Genomic DNA, 12,766 nt, shown 5'->3' on the forward strand with positions numbered 1-12,766 from the left:
TCGGGAGTTGCGGGGAGTTCGGCCGCCATCTTTGGGCAGCGCAGAACTGCCCGCCGCAGGGAGCGACAGCAGCGGGGCTTCCTCGACGCCACAATTCTTGCCATTGACCCGCTGCAGGGCATGGAGCATGCGTAGCGGCCATCTTACTGCAGGGCGGCCATCAGGTGCAGGATGGGGACCAGTGAAATAAATACATGAGAACATCCGATATCGGAGATGAGTCGGCTTTTGGTCCCTCGAGCCTGCCGCCATTCAAAAAAGATGATGGCTGCAGCATCTTTGGTGTTTCTCCTTGGAGCAGTGAAGGTGCAGGGCAGGTTTAACAGAGCTGCTCACAATCAGGAACGCTTTAGATTGAGTCAGGGACCAGACTTATGTGTTCTGCTCACACAATCAGAGAATGGTTACAGCACGGAAGGCAATTCAGCCCATCCAGCCCTGGCTGGCTCCCAGCTAGTCCCACTGCCCCGCCCTTTCCTCCGGCCCTGCAAATGTTTTCTTTCAGATAATTACACAACTCCCTTTTGAAAGCAGTGATTGAGTCTGCCTCCACCACATTTTTCAGGCCGTGCATTCCAAATCGGAACCACTCGCTGCATAAATAAGATTTTTCTTACATCCCCTTTGCTTCTTCTGCCAATTCGCTCATGTACCAGCAGGTTGGATGAACGAGTGAATCCCTTCACATACACAGGGCAGTTGAACGGCCTCTCTCCATTGTCACGGCGTCGATGATTTTCCAATGCAGAGGGGCAATTGAATCCCTTCCCACAATCCCCACATTTCCACTGTATCTCCGTGGTGCGGCTGTCCATGTGTCTCTCCAGGTTGGACGATCAGTTGAAGCCTGATCCACACACAGAACATGTGTACGGTTTCTCCCCACTGTGAATGGTGCGATGTTTCTTCAGGCTGTGTGACTGGTTAAAGCTATTTTCACAGGCAGTGCACTGGGACAATCTCACTCGTGTGTGTATGTGTCTCGTTCATCCCACCCACTGGTACACGAGCGAATTCACACTGGGGAGAGGCTGTTCAACTGTCCTGTGTGTAGTTTCTTTGTGTGCCTTACCTGCAGTCTAGCAAAGAGTGCACCATCGGAGCAGGCTGGGGAGCAGAAGGAGCAGCATGTCGGCCTGGCCCAGTAGTCTCAGCGGACCCAAGCCTGCGACCACCATAGGAGCAGGCCGGGGAGCAGAAAGAGAAGCATGGCAGCCTAGCCCAAGCAGACTGAGCGGCCCCCGGCCTGCGAGCACCATCGGAGCAGGCCAGCGAGCGGACGCAGCAGCGTGGTGGCCGAGACCAGCAGTCTGAGCGGGCCCCGGCCTGCGACCACCATTGAAGCAGGCCGGGGAGAGGAAGGAGCAGCGTGGGGGCGTACCACTCCAGGGAGCAGAATGTGCTGCAGCAGGTAAGCAATGGCCGTGAAAAGGGCCGTCACCAAGGTCCAGGTCAGTGATTGGAGCGTGGGCAGGTACAGCAGGAGCGGCGAGGTCGGGGTGAAGCAGCGGCGAGAGATTGTAGAGCGACGTGATCGGGGCCCAGGAGAAGCGCGAGTTCAGGGCCTAGAAGAGGCGAGGACCCAGGTGCAGCATGGACCAGCCCACACTGCGATTTGTGTACGCACTAGGTCCGTGCAGCAGAGCTGGTCTCCATTCGTCTTGATTTATCCTTGCCACTGGACCAAGACCTAGCTCTGTCAAGGCCGTGTGGTGGCTGGCATGCAACGGTCACCACACATTAAAAATTCCACGCACAGGCATCTTCCACCCTTCAAGATTTAGTTTGGACCTGGAATTTTAGGTCCTTCATTGAAACACGTGTGAACTTTTTAACATGGAAGCAAGTCATCCTCGATTCGAGGGACTGCCGATGATGATGATGATCTTCTGCCAATCACCATAAACCTGTCTCATCTGGTTCTCAACACTTCTGCCAGCGGGAACAGTATCTCTCTATCTAATCTGTCTGGACCACTCATGATTTGGAACACCTCTATCAACTCTGCTCTCAAACGTCTCTGCTCAAAGAAGAACAACCCCAGCTTCTCCAGTCTCTCCACGTAACTGAAGTCCCTCATCTCATGAATCATTTTTGTCAATCTTTTCTGCACCCTCTCTCAGACCTTCACATCTTAATGTGCGGTGCCCAGAATTGGACACAATGCTCCAGTTGAGGCTGAACTAATGTTTTAGAAAGGTTCATCTTAACCTCCTTGCTTGTGTATGCCATGCCTCTGTGATGCACAGGATCCTGTAAATTTTTTAACTGCTTTCTCAACCTGTCCTGCCACCTTTAGCGATTTGTGTGCGTAAACCTGCTCACTGTTCATGCACACCCTTTAGGATTGTACCCTTTAGTTTATGTTGCCTCTACTCGTTCGTTTATTCATGCTTCTCTAATTTTATTTCTTAACTCAGATTCACGGCTTCAATTTATTACCTTCTCTGAGACCCTCAACGTAATCTGGCACCATAATGTTGGCGAGTGGTGATTGATTGCCCTGGGAATCAACAGGAAGAGAGCTTCGAGATCGGTGGTGTTATGCTCATAATAAAGTAACGCAACTGAGTAATGTAGACAATGAGTATGTGTCACCTTAGCTCCTTTATTCAGACTGCAAAGTGTTGGTACAGTGTGGAAGGCCTGCTTATATGCAGTGCTCCCAAGAGATGCTGGGATCCAACTGGTAAGCCCTCAGGTGGCAGTATTATACAGGTTGCCTGGGGTTGCATACATGACATTACTCCCTTTAAAGTCAATAGTACTCTTATTTACAGTGTGAGCCAATTTGGGGCTTTTCACTCCCTTGTTGATCGTCTCGGTACAAATGCAGTTGTGGGTGAGCTGGTTGGTTCTTCGCTGTGCTGCTGGACAGCTGCCCTTGCCGGGCTGCTGGGGATGGTGAGTTCAGTTTCGTGGTCAACCATAATTTCGGTTGTCGCTTGTGTATATATTGGAGGGTCGAAGCTGGTGGTGTCCTCATCAGCTTGCTCGTGGCTGTTTGTGAATCGCAGTTTGGTTTGGTCCAAATGATTTCTGCACATTAGTCCATTGGCAAGTTTGACCTGAAACATCTGACTCCCTGCTTTGGCTATGACAGTGCCAGCAAACCATTTGGGATCATGTCCAAAATTGCGTACTAATACAGGGTATTGACTTCATTATCACGTGATAAGTCTGCATGATCATGGTACATGCTTCATTGATGCCACCTGTCCTCGACGTGATTATGGAGATCAGGGTGGACAAGAGAGAGCCTTGTTTTGAGCGCCCTTTTCATGAGCAGTTTGGCTGGCGGAACCCCCGTGAGTGAGGGGGGTCTGGTGCGGTAGCTGAGCAGGACTTGGGACAGGCGGGTCTGCAGGGAGAATTCCGATAAGCATTTCAAGCTTTGCTTGATGGTCTGGACTGCCCGTTCTGCCTGACCGTTGGATGTGGGCTTGAACGGGGCGGATGTGATGTGCTTGATCGCATTGCGGGTCATGAATTCCTTGAATTCAGCACTGGTGATGAATGACCCATTGTCGCTGACAAGAACATCGGCCAGACCATGTGTGGCAAACATGGCTTGAAGGCTTTCGATGGTGGCAGTGGATGTGCTTACAGACAATATTACACATTCAATCCATTTTTAAGCATCCACAACAACCAAAAACATTTTGCCTAGGAACGGGCCTGCAAAGTCATTGTGGATCCTCGACCATGGTTTGGAGGGCCATGACCACAAACGTAGCGGTGCCTCTTTGGTTGTATTGCTCAGTTGAGAGCAAATGTTGCATTGGCGCATGCATGACTCTAAGTCTGCGACGATGCCGGGCCACCACGCATGGGATCTGGTTATAGCTTTCATGATTACTATGCCTGGGTGGGTACGGTGCAGGTCGTGAATGAACATTTCCCTGCCTTTCTTCGGCAAAACCACGAGATTACCCCACAAAAGACAGTCCGCCTGTATGGACATTTCGTCGTTGCACCGCTGGAACGGCTTGATCTCTTCATGCATCTCCGCTGGGATGCTGGACCAGCTCCCATAGAGGACACCGTTTTTTACAAGGGACAGTAAAGGATCCTGGCTGGTCCAGGTCCTGATCTTGCGGGCGGTAACGGGTGACTTTTCATTTTCGAATGCATCCATCACCAAGAGCAAGTTGCAGGCTTTGCCATTTCCACCCCGGTGGTGGGCAATAATAGCTGACTGAGAGCATCAGCGCATTTCTCTGTCTGGTCTGTGGCAGATTGCATAGTTGTATGCAGGCAGCATAAGTGACCATGTTTGGATGCGGGCAGAGGCTTTGGCATTAATCCCGTTGCTCTCTGAGAATAGCGATATGAGCGGCTTATGGTCAGTTTCCAGCTCAAACATGAGACGAAACAGATACTGGTGCATGTTTTTCACCCCGTAAATGCATGCCAGAGCTTCTTTTTCAATCATGCGATAGACCCATTCGGCCTTGGATAAACTCTTGGATGCATAGGGGACCGGTTGCAATGTTCCCGATTTGTTAGCTTGTTGTGACACACACCCGATCCCGTATGAAGACGCATTGCAAGCTAGTACTCAGCGTTTACATGGGTTATACAAGACAACCAGTTTGTTGGAACATAACAGATTTCTGGCTTTCTCAAAAGCAGCCTCTTGTGATTTACCACATACCCAGTCATCTCCCTTGCGTAGTACATGTAGAGCTTCTAGCAAGGTGCTTAACCCAGGTATGAAATTACCAAAATAGTTGAGTAGTCCTCTGAACGATGGCAGCTCTGTCATGTTCTGTGGTCTCGTCGCATTCTTGATGGCCTCCGTCTTGGTGTCGGTGGGTCTGATTTCATCTGCCGTAATTCTTCTCCCAAAGAACTCGACCTCTGGTGCCAGGTAAACACACTTTGCGCCTTTCAACCTGAGTCCCACTTGACCTAGCCGAATTAGAACCTCTTCCATGTTCTGCAAGTATTCGATGGTGTCCCGACCTGTGATCAGTACATCCTCCTGGAAAACCACGATGCGTGGAACCAACTCTAGCACACTTTCCATGTTCCTTTGGAAAATTGCTGCGGCCGATCGAATCTCAAACGGGCCACTATTCTAGATGAACAGATCTTTGTGCGTGTTGATGCAGGTGAGGCCTTTCGAAGATTCCGCCAGCTCCTGCGTCATTTAGGCCGAGATCAGGTCCAACCTGGTGAACTTCTTTCCTCCAGCCAGAGTCACAAATAGGTCATCTGCCTTGGGTAGCGGGTTCTGGTACTGTAGTAAAAACAGTTAATCGTTACTTTCTAGTCCCCACAAATTCTGACCGTGCTGTCGCCTTTGAGAACCAGAAAAATAGGGCTGGCCTACTCATTGAGCTCAACGGGCGTGATGATGCCTTCTCACTGCAGCCTGTCCAGCTCAATTTCCACTTTCTCTCGCATCATATATGGTACCGCCCGTGCCTTTTGGTGGATGGGTTGTGCACCGGGAACCAAGTGGATCTGTCCCTTTGACCCCGAGAAACTTCCGATGCCTGGCTCAAACAATGACAGGAACTTGCTCAGAACCTGGGCACATGAGGCGTCATCAACGGACGAGAGCGCTCGGATGCTATCCCAGTTCCAGCGGATTTTTCCCAGCCAGCTTCTGCCGAACAGTGCGGGGCTATCTCCTGCTACAATGCATAGTGGGAGTCCGTGCACTGCTCCATCATAGGAGACTTTTACTGCTGCGCTGCCAATTACAGTGATCTGCTCTTTAGTGTAAGTTCTTACCTTGGTATGAATGGAGCTAATCTAGGGCCTGTATGCCTTGTTGCACCACAGTCTGTCAAAGGCCTTTTTGCTCATGATAGACTGACTCGCACCCGTGTCCAGTTCCATGGATACTGGAATTCCATCCAGTTTGACTTTTAGCATGATCGGTGGCCATTTCGTGGTGAAGGTATGTACCCAGTATACTTCTGCCATCTCAGTTCTAGTCTCGAGTTCAGCCTGATCCGCAATGGATCTGTTCTCCTCCGCAACATGGTGGTTTGCAGGGTTTGCAGCTCATCTGCAAATTGGCTGGAGGTGTCCCATTGTTCCACAGCCTTTGCACACATATTGTTTGAAGCGGCATTGATGGGCTCGATGATCACCTCCACAGCGCCAACAAGGGGTTAAGTCCTTGCATTAATGATTGATGGCAGACTCTGGGTCATCTGCGGACGTGCAGCTGCAGGCGTATACATTCTGCCATATCCATTTCTGCCTGAAAAGGACATTACTTTGTGTGCAGTGCTTGCCAAAACCTCTTTGTGCTGCGAAATTTGTTTAGTGTTATCGTTGGTGGCCATAAATGCCTGGGCTATCGTTATGGCTTTGCTCAGATTCGGTGTGTCAACAGTCAACAGTTTGTTAAGGATAACCTTATGGCCAATGCCAAGCACAAAAAAGTCTCTAAGCATTTGCTCAAGGAATCCATCGAATTCCAATGTCCTGCAAGGCGCCTTAGTTCGGCGATGTAGCTTGCCACTTCCTCGCCTTCAGACAACTGACACGTGTAGAATTGATACCTTGCCATCAGAACGCTTTCCTTCGGATTTAGGTGCGTTCGGACCAGCGTACACAGTTCTTCATAGGATTTGGTTGTTGGTTTCACCGGAGCGAGAAGATTCTTCATGAGGCCAGAGGTTGCTGCCCCGCAGACGGTGAGGAGGATCACCCCTCGTTTGGCAGTGTTCTCATCTGCTTCTACTCATTGACTACAGAGTATTTGTCGAGTCACTCCATGAAGGCCTCTCAATCATCCCCTTCTGAGAATTTCTCCACGAGACCAACATTGTTCCGTAGTTGTTCGCGTGGTTGTTCATTATCTTGTTGCCAATTGTTATGCTCATAATAAAGTAATGCAACTGAGTACTGTAGACATAGAAACATAGAAAATAGGTGCAGGAGTAGGCCATTCGGCCCTTCGAGTCTGCACAACCATTCAATAAGATCATGGCTGATCATTCCTTCAGTACCCCTTTCCTGCTTCCTCTCCATACCCCTTGTTCCCTTTAGCCGTAAGGGCCATATCCAACTCCGTCTTAAATATATCCAGTGAACTGGCATCAACAATTCTCTGCGGTAGGGAATTCCACAGGTTAACAACTCTATGGGTGAAGAAGTTTCTCCTCATATCAGTCATAAATGGCCTGCCCCTTATCCTAAATCTGTATCCCCTGGTTCTAGACTTCCCCAACATTGGGAACATTCTTCCCGCATCTAAGCTGTCCAGTCCCATCAGAATCTTACATGTTTCTATGAGATCCCCTCATCCTTCTAAACTCCAGGGTATAAAGGCCCAGTTGACCCAGTCTCTCCTCATATGTCAGTCCAACCATCCCTGGAACCAGTCTGGTGAACCTTCGCTGCACTGCCTCAATAGCAAGAACGTCCTTCCTCAGATTAGGAGACCAAAACTGAATACAATATTCCAGGTGGAGCCTCACCAGAACCCTGTACAACTGCAGTAAGACTTCCCTGCTCCTATAGTAAAATCCCCTTGCTATGACGGCCAACATACCATTTGCCTTCTTCACAACCTGCTGTATCTGCGTGCCAACTTTCACTGACTGATGAACCATGACACCCAGGTCTCACTGCATCACCCCTTTTCCTAATCTGCCGCCATTCAGATAATATGCTGCCTTCGTGTTTTTGCCTGCAAAATGGATAACCTCACAGTTATCCACATTATACTGCATCTGCCATGTATTTGCCCACTCGCCTAACCTGTCCAAGTCACCCTGCCGCCTCTTAGCGTCCTCCTCGCAGCTCACACCGCCACCCAGTTTAGTGTCATCTGCAAAATTGGAGATTTTGCACTCAATTCCATCATTTAAATCATTAATATATATTGTAAAGAGCTGGCGTCCCAGCACTGCACCCTGCGGCACTTTACTAATCACTGTCTGCTATTCTGAAAAGGACCCATTTATCCCGACTCTCTGCTTCCTGTCTGCCAATCAGTTCTCTATCCTCATCAGTACATTACCCACAATACCATGTGGTTTAATTTTGCACACCAATCTCTTCATTGGGACCTTGTCAAAGCCTTTTGAAATTCCAAACAGACCATATCCACTGGTTTTCCCTTGTCCACTCTACTAGATACACCCTCAAAAAATTCCAGAAGATTTGTCAAGCATGATTTCCCTTTCATAAATCCATGCTGACTTGGACCAATCTATCACTGCATTCCAAATGCGCTGCTATTTGATCCTTAATGATTGATTCCAACATTTTGCCCAGTTCTGATGTCAGGCTAACCGGTCTATAATTACCCGTTTTCTCTCTGCCTCCTTTTTAAAAAAATGTGGTGTTAGATTAGCAACCCTCCAGTCCATAGGAACTGATACAGAGTCGATAGATTGTTGGAAAATTACCAATGCATCCGCTATTTCTAGGGACACTTCCTTAATTACTCTGGGATGTAGACTATCAGGCCTTGGGGATTTATCGGCCTTCAATCCCGTCAATTTCCCAAACACTATTTCCCGCCTAATAAGGATATCCTTCAGTTCCTCCTTCTCTAGCCCCTCGGTCCCCTGGTACATCCGGAAGGTTATTTGTGTTTTCCTTTGTGAAGACAGAACCAAAGTATTTGTTCAATTGGTCAGCCATTTCTTTGTTCCCTATTATAAAGTCACCCGAATCCGACTGCAAGGGACCTACGTTTGTCTTGACTAATCTTTCTCTTCACATATCTATGGACGCTTTTGCAGTCTGTTTTTATGTTTCAAGCAAGCTTCCCCCTCTTAATTAAACCCTTTATCCTCCTCTACTGAATTCTAAATTTCTACAGTCCACCAGTTTGCTGCTTTTTCTGGCTAATTTATATGACAATGATTAACTGTGACCTCAGCTCCTTTATTCAGACTCCAGAGTGTTGGTACAGTGTGGGAGACATGCTTATATACAGTACTCCTAAGGGATGCTGGGATCCCTTAGGACTCCAACAGGTAAGCCGTCTGCTGATAGTATGCAACCCCAGGCAACCTGTATAATACATGACAAGTGGGCCAAGGCAGCAGCGTGTTCTGCGACCAATCGCGCTGATTGAGGGTTGGATACTGAGTCGGACTGTCAGGTGAGTCAGTGCGAACCCCTCTTAAAGAATTTATCTTCTCACAGTTAAATCGAGGTTTGTTTTGGCAACGTAACAGGTGAACATTTGTCAGTATTTTGTTTCCCTGGAGTTCCTATTATGAGTTCCAGGTACTTCAGTGCCAAGTCGAATAAAAATTGAAAAGATCATTCATTTCCCTTTAGCATGTCACTGTTATTTAAAGGAACAGAGATTGATTTCCCCTCATTATGCATTTGTAGTAGTTAAAGTAACTGCCTTCCTATTGGAAGTGAGTCACATTCTGTGTTGGAGGAGATGGCTGGTGGTTTCAGCCTTTAAAATACTCCTCCACTTGTTGAAATTCCTCCAAAGTATCACCCTTGCCTATCTCTGTACCCTCCTCCAGCCCAGCAATCAACTTAACATTTTTTTTTTCTTTGGAATAGAGGAGGCTGAAGGGAGACGTTATTGAGCTGTATAAAATTTTGAGGGGTCTAAATCGAGTGCATAGGACGGACTTATTTCCGATCGCAGAGGGGGGTCACCAACCAGGGGGCATGGATTTAAAGTAATTGGTAGGAGGTTTAGAGGGGAATTTCTTCACCTAGAGAGTGGTGGGGGGTCTGGTACTGGTCTGGTGGGATTAGGCTGGATAGCTCTCTGTCACCCTGCGCAGACACGATGGGCCTAAATGGCCTCCTTCCGTGTAAATTTCTATGCTTCTATAATGAGAAACAATTTTCAGTGTCGGGGGTCTGTGTTGCTGTTAGTTAAAATGTACAGAGATTGATTTACCCTCATTATGCATCTTTAGTCATTAAACAAAAACCTTTCCTGTTCGCAGTAAGTCACATTCTGCACTCGGAGAGAGAGCTGGTGTCCTCAATCTTTAAAATACTCCTCTTGTCCAAATCCCACCAAGGCCTCGCCGCTCACTATCTCTGTAATCTCCTCCAGCCCATCAACTCTCTTAATAAGGAGAAATAATTTTCAGTGTCAGAATGCTTGGTAACCAGAGGTCACCGATTTAATGTGATTGGCAAATGAACCAGATGCTACACGAGGGGGAAAAATTGAGCAGACAGATGTTATGGCCTGGAACGCACTGCCTGTAAGGGTGATGGAAGCAGATTCACATGTTACTTTCAAAAGAGATAAATATTTGAGTTGGAAAGATTTGCAGGGTTATGAGGCAAGAGGAGTGGCTTTCATCCTCATGTCTGAAGAGAAGTAATGGCAGGGATAGTGGATGCACTGGTTGTAATTTACCAAAATTCCTTGGATTCTGGGTAGGTCCCAGCAGATTGGAAAACTGCAAATGTAACGCTCCTATTTAAAAAAGGAGGCAGACAAAAAGCGGAACATCTGTGGTTGGGAAAGTGTTGGAGTCCATTATTAATGAAGCAGTAGCAGGACATTTGGAAAAACAAAGTTCGGTCAAGCAGAGTCAGCATCGATTTATGAAGGGGAAGTCATGTTTGACAAATTTGATGGAAATCTTTGAGGATGTAACGAACAGGGTGGATAAAGGGGAACCAGTGCATTTGGACTTCCACAAGGCGTTTGACAAGGTGCCACATAAAAAGTTACTGCACAAGGTAAAAGTTCATGGGTATGGGGGTAACATATCAGCATGGATCGAAGATTGGCTAACTAACAGACAACAGAAAGGTGGGATAACTGGTTCATTGTCTGGTTGACCATCAGTAACTAGTGGGGTGCTGCAGGGATCAGTGCTGGAGCCTCAACTATTTACAATTTTTATTAGTTACTCGGATGAAGGGACCGAGTGTAACGTAGCCAAACTTGCTGATGATAGAAAGATGGGTGGGAAAGCAAGTTGCAAGGAGGACACAAATAATCTACAAAGGGATATAGATAGGCCCAATGAGCTAGCAAAAATCTGGCAGATGGACTATAATGTGGTAAAACGTCAGGTTATCCCTTTGGTAGGAAAAATAAAAAAGTAAATTATTATTCAAATGTGACAATTACAAAATGCTGTAGTACAGAAGGATCTGGGGGTTCTTGTACATGAAACTCAAAAAGTTAGTATGCAGGTACAGCAATAGGCAAATGGAATGCTGGGGGATGGTATAAAAGTAGGGATGTCCATCTACAACTGTACAGGGCATTGGTAAAACCACACCTGGAGTACTGCGCACAGTTTAGGTCTGGACTTGTCTCTATTCCCATGCCAAGGGGATTGCTACACCAGACGAGAGGGGCAACATTTGGGGACACGGATTCCCCACCAATTCCCATTCCCCTTCCTTCTGGTGGATAATGGAGGGACCACTCTGTGCAATGTGCAAGTCAGTAAGAACTGTCAGCAAGCTCTTTCTAATTGGAGATTTTAGTCAGTGGAAACTTTGACACACTATTGTAGATTTTGTACCAAATATCAATTTAAAATTAAAGTAAAAGTTCATAATTTTATTCCAAACTGTATTTCTGTTGAGAGTCACTGAATTAAGGGGAAGGATAACACACAGCGTTTCTCAAATGGACACTGCAGCCCCGAGAACACAATAAGCAATATATCCAGAATATTATAGTCCAGCCCAGTTATAGGGTTATTAACATCAGCAGAAACAAACCCCAATTATCAGAATGAACATGGTTCAGTCAGTATGCTATTTACAGCAGGAATAACAGCAGATTCCAACCCATGCAGTCACTTGTGAACTCGCTGGTGTGTCAGCAGGGTGGATGACCAAGTGAATCCCTTCCCACACTCAGAGCAGGTGAACGGCTTCTCCCCAGTTTGAACTCGCTGGTGTCTCAGCAGGGTGGATGACTGAGTGAATCGCTTCCCACACTCAGAGCAGTTGAATGGCCTCTCCTCATTGTGAACTCGCTGGTGTGTCAGCAGGATGGATGACTGAGTGAATCCCTACCCACACTCAGAGCAGATGAATGGCCTCAGCCAAGTGTGAATTCGTTGCTATTTCCGCAGAGTGGATGACTGAGTGAATCCCTTCCCACACTCAGAGCAGGTGAACGGCCTCTCCACAGTGTGAACTCGCTGGTGTGTCAGCAGGTGGGTTGATCGAGGGAATCCCTTCCCACACTCAGAGCAGGTGAACGGCCTCTCCCCAGTGTGAACTCGCTGGTGTGACTTTAGATGGGATAATCGAGTGAATCCCTTCCCACACTCACAGCAGGTGAACGGCCTCTCCCCAGTGTGATTGCGTCGATGGGGATCTGCGTCCCTTCCCACAGTCACCACATTTCCACGGTTTCTCCGTGGTGCGGGTATCCTTGTAACTCTCCATGTTTGGACGATCAGTTGAAGCCTCACTCACGCACACAATACGTTTACAGTTTCTCTGCAATTTGAATGGTGCAATGTTCATTTAGGCTGTGCAACTGGCTAAAGCTCTTTCCACAGGCAGTGCACTGGAACACTCACTCAGGTGTGTGTGTCACAGTGCTTTTCCAGTCACAGTGATATTTGAAATCTTTACCCACAGGCAGAACAGACAAACATTCCTCCTTCCACTTTCAAAGGCCGATGATATTCAGGACCTGATGAATAGATTGACTCCGTTAGATCGTGACGCAATGTTTGATTTGTGTTTCCTGTCTGAAAATCTAACCTTCTAAAACGCTGTAAAAGGAGATAACAAAACTCATTACTGTCAGTACAAGACAGAAATTCAGAATAGACACATCTAGTTTCCATGAAACATTCTT

Source organism: Pristiophorus japonicus, unplaced genomic scaffold, assembly GCF_044704955.1.
Source record: "Pristiophorus japonicus isolate sPriJap1 unplaced genomic scaffold, sPriJap1.hap1 HAP1_SCAFFOLD_56, whole genome shotgun sequence".
Taxonomy (NCBI): domain Eukaryota; kingdom Metazoa; phylum Chordata; class Chondrichthyes; family Pristiophoridae; genus Pristiophorus; species Pristiophorus japonicus.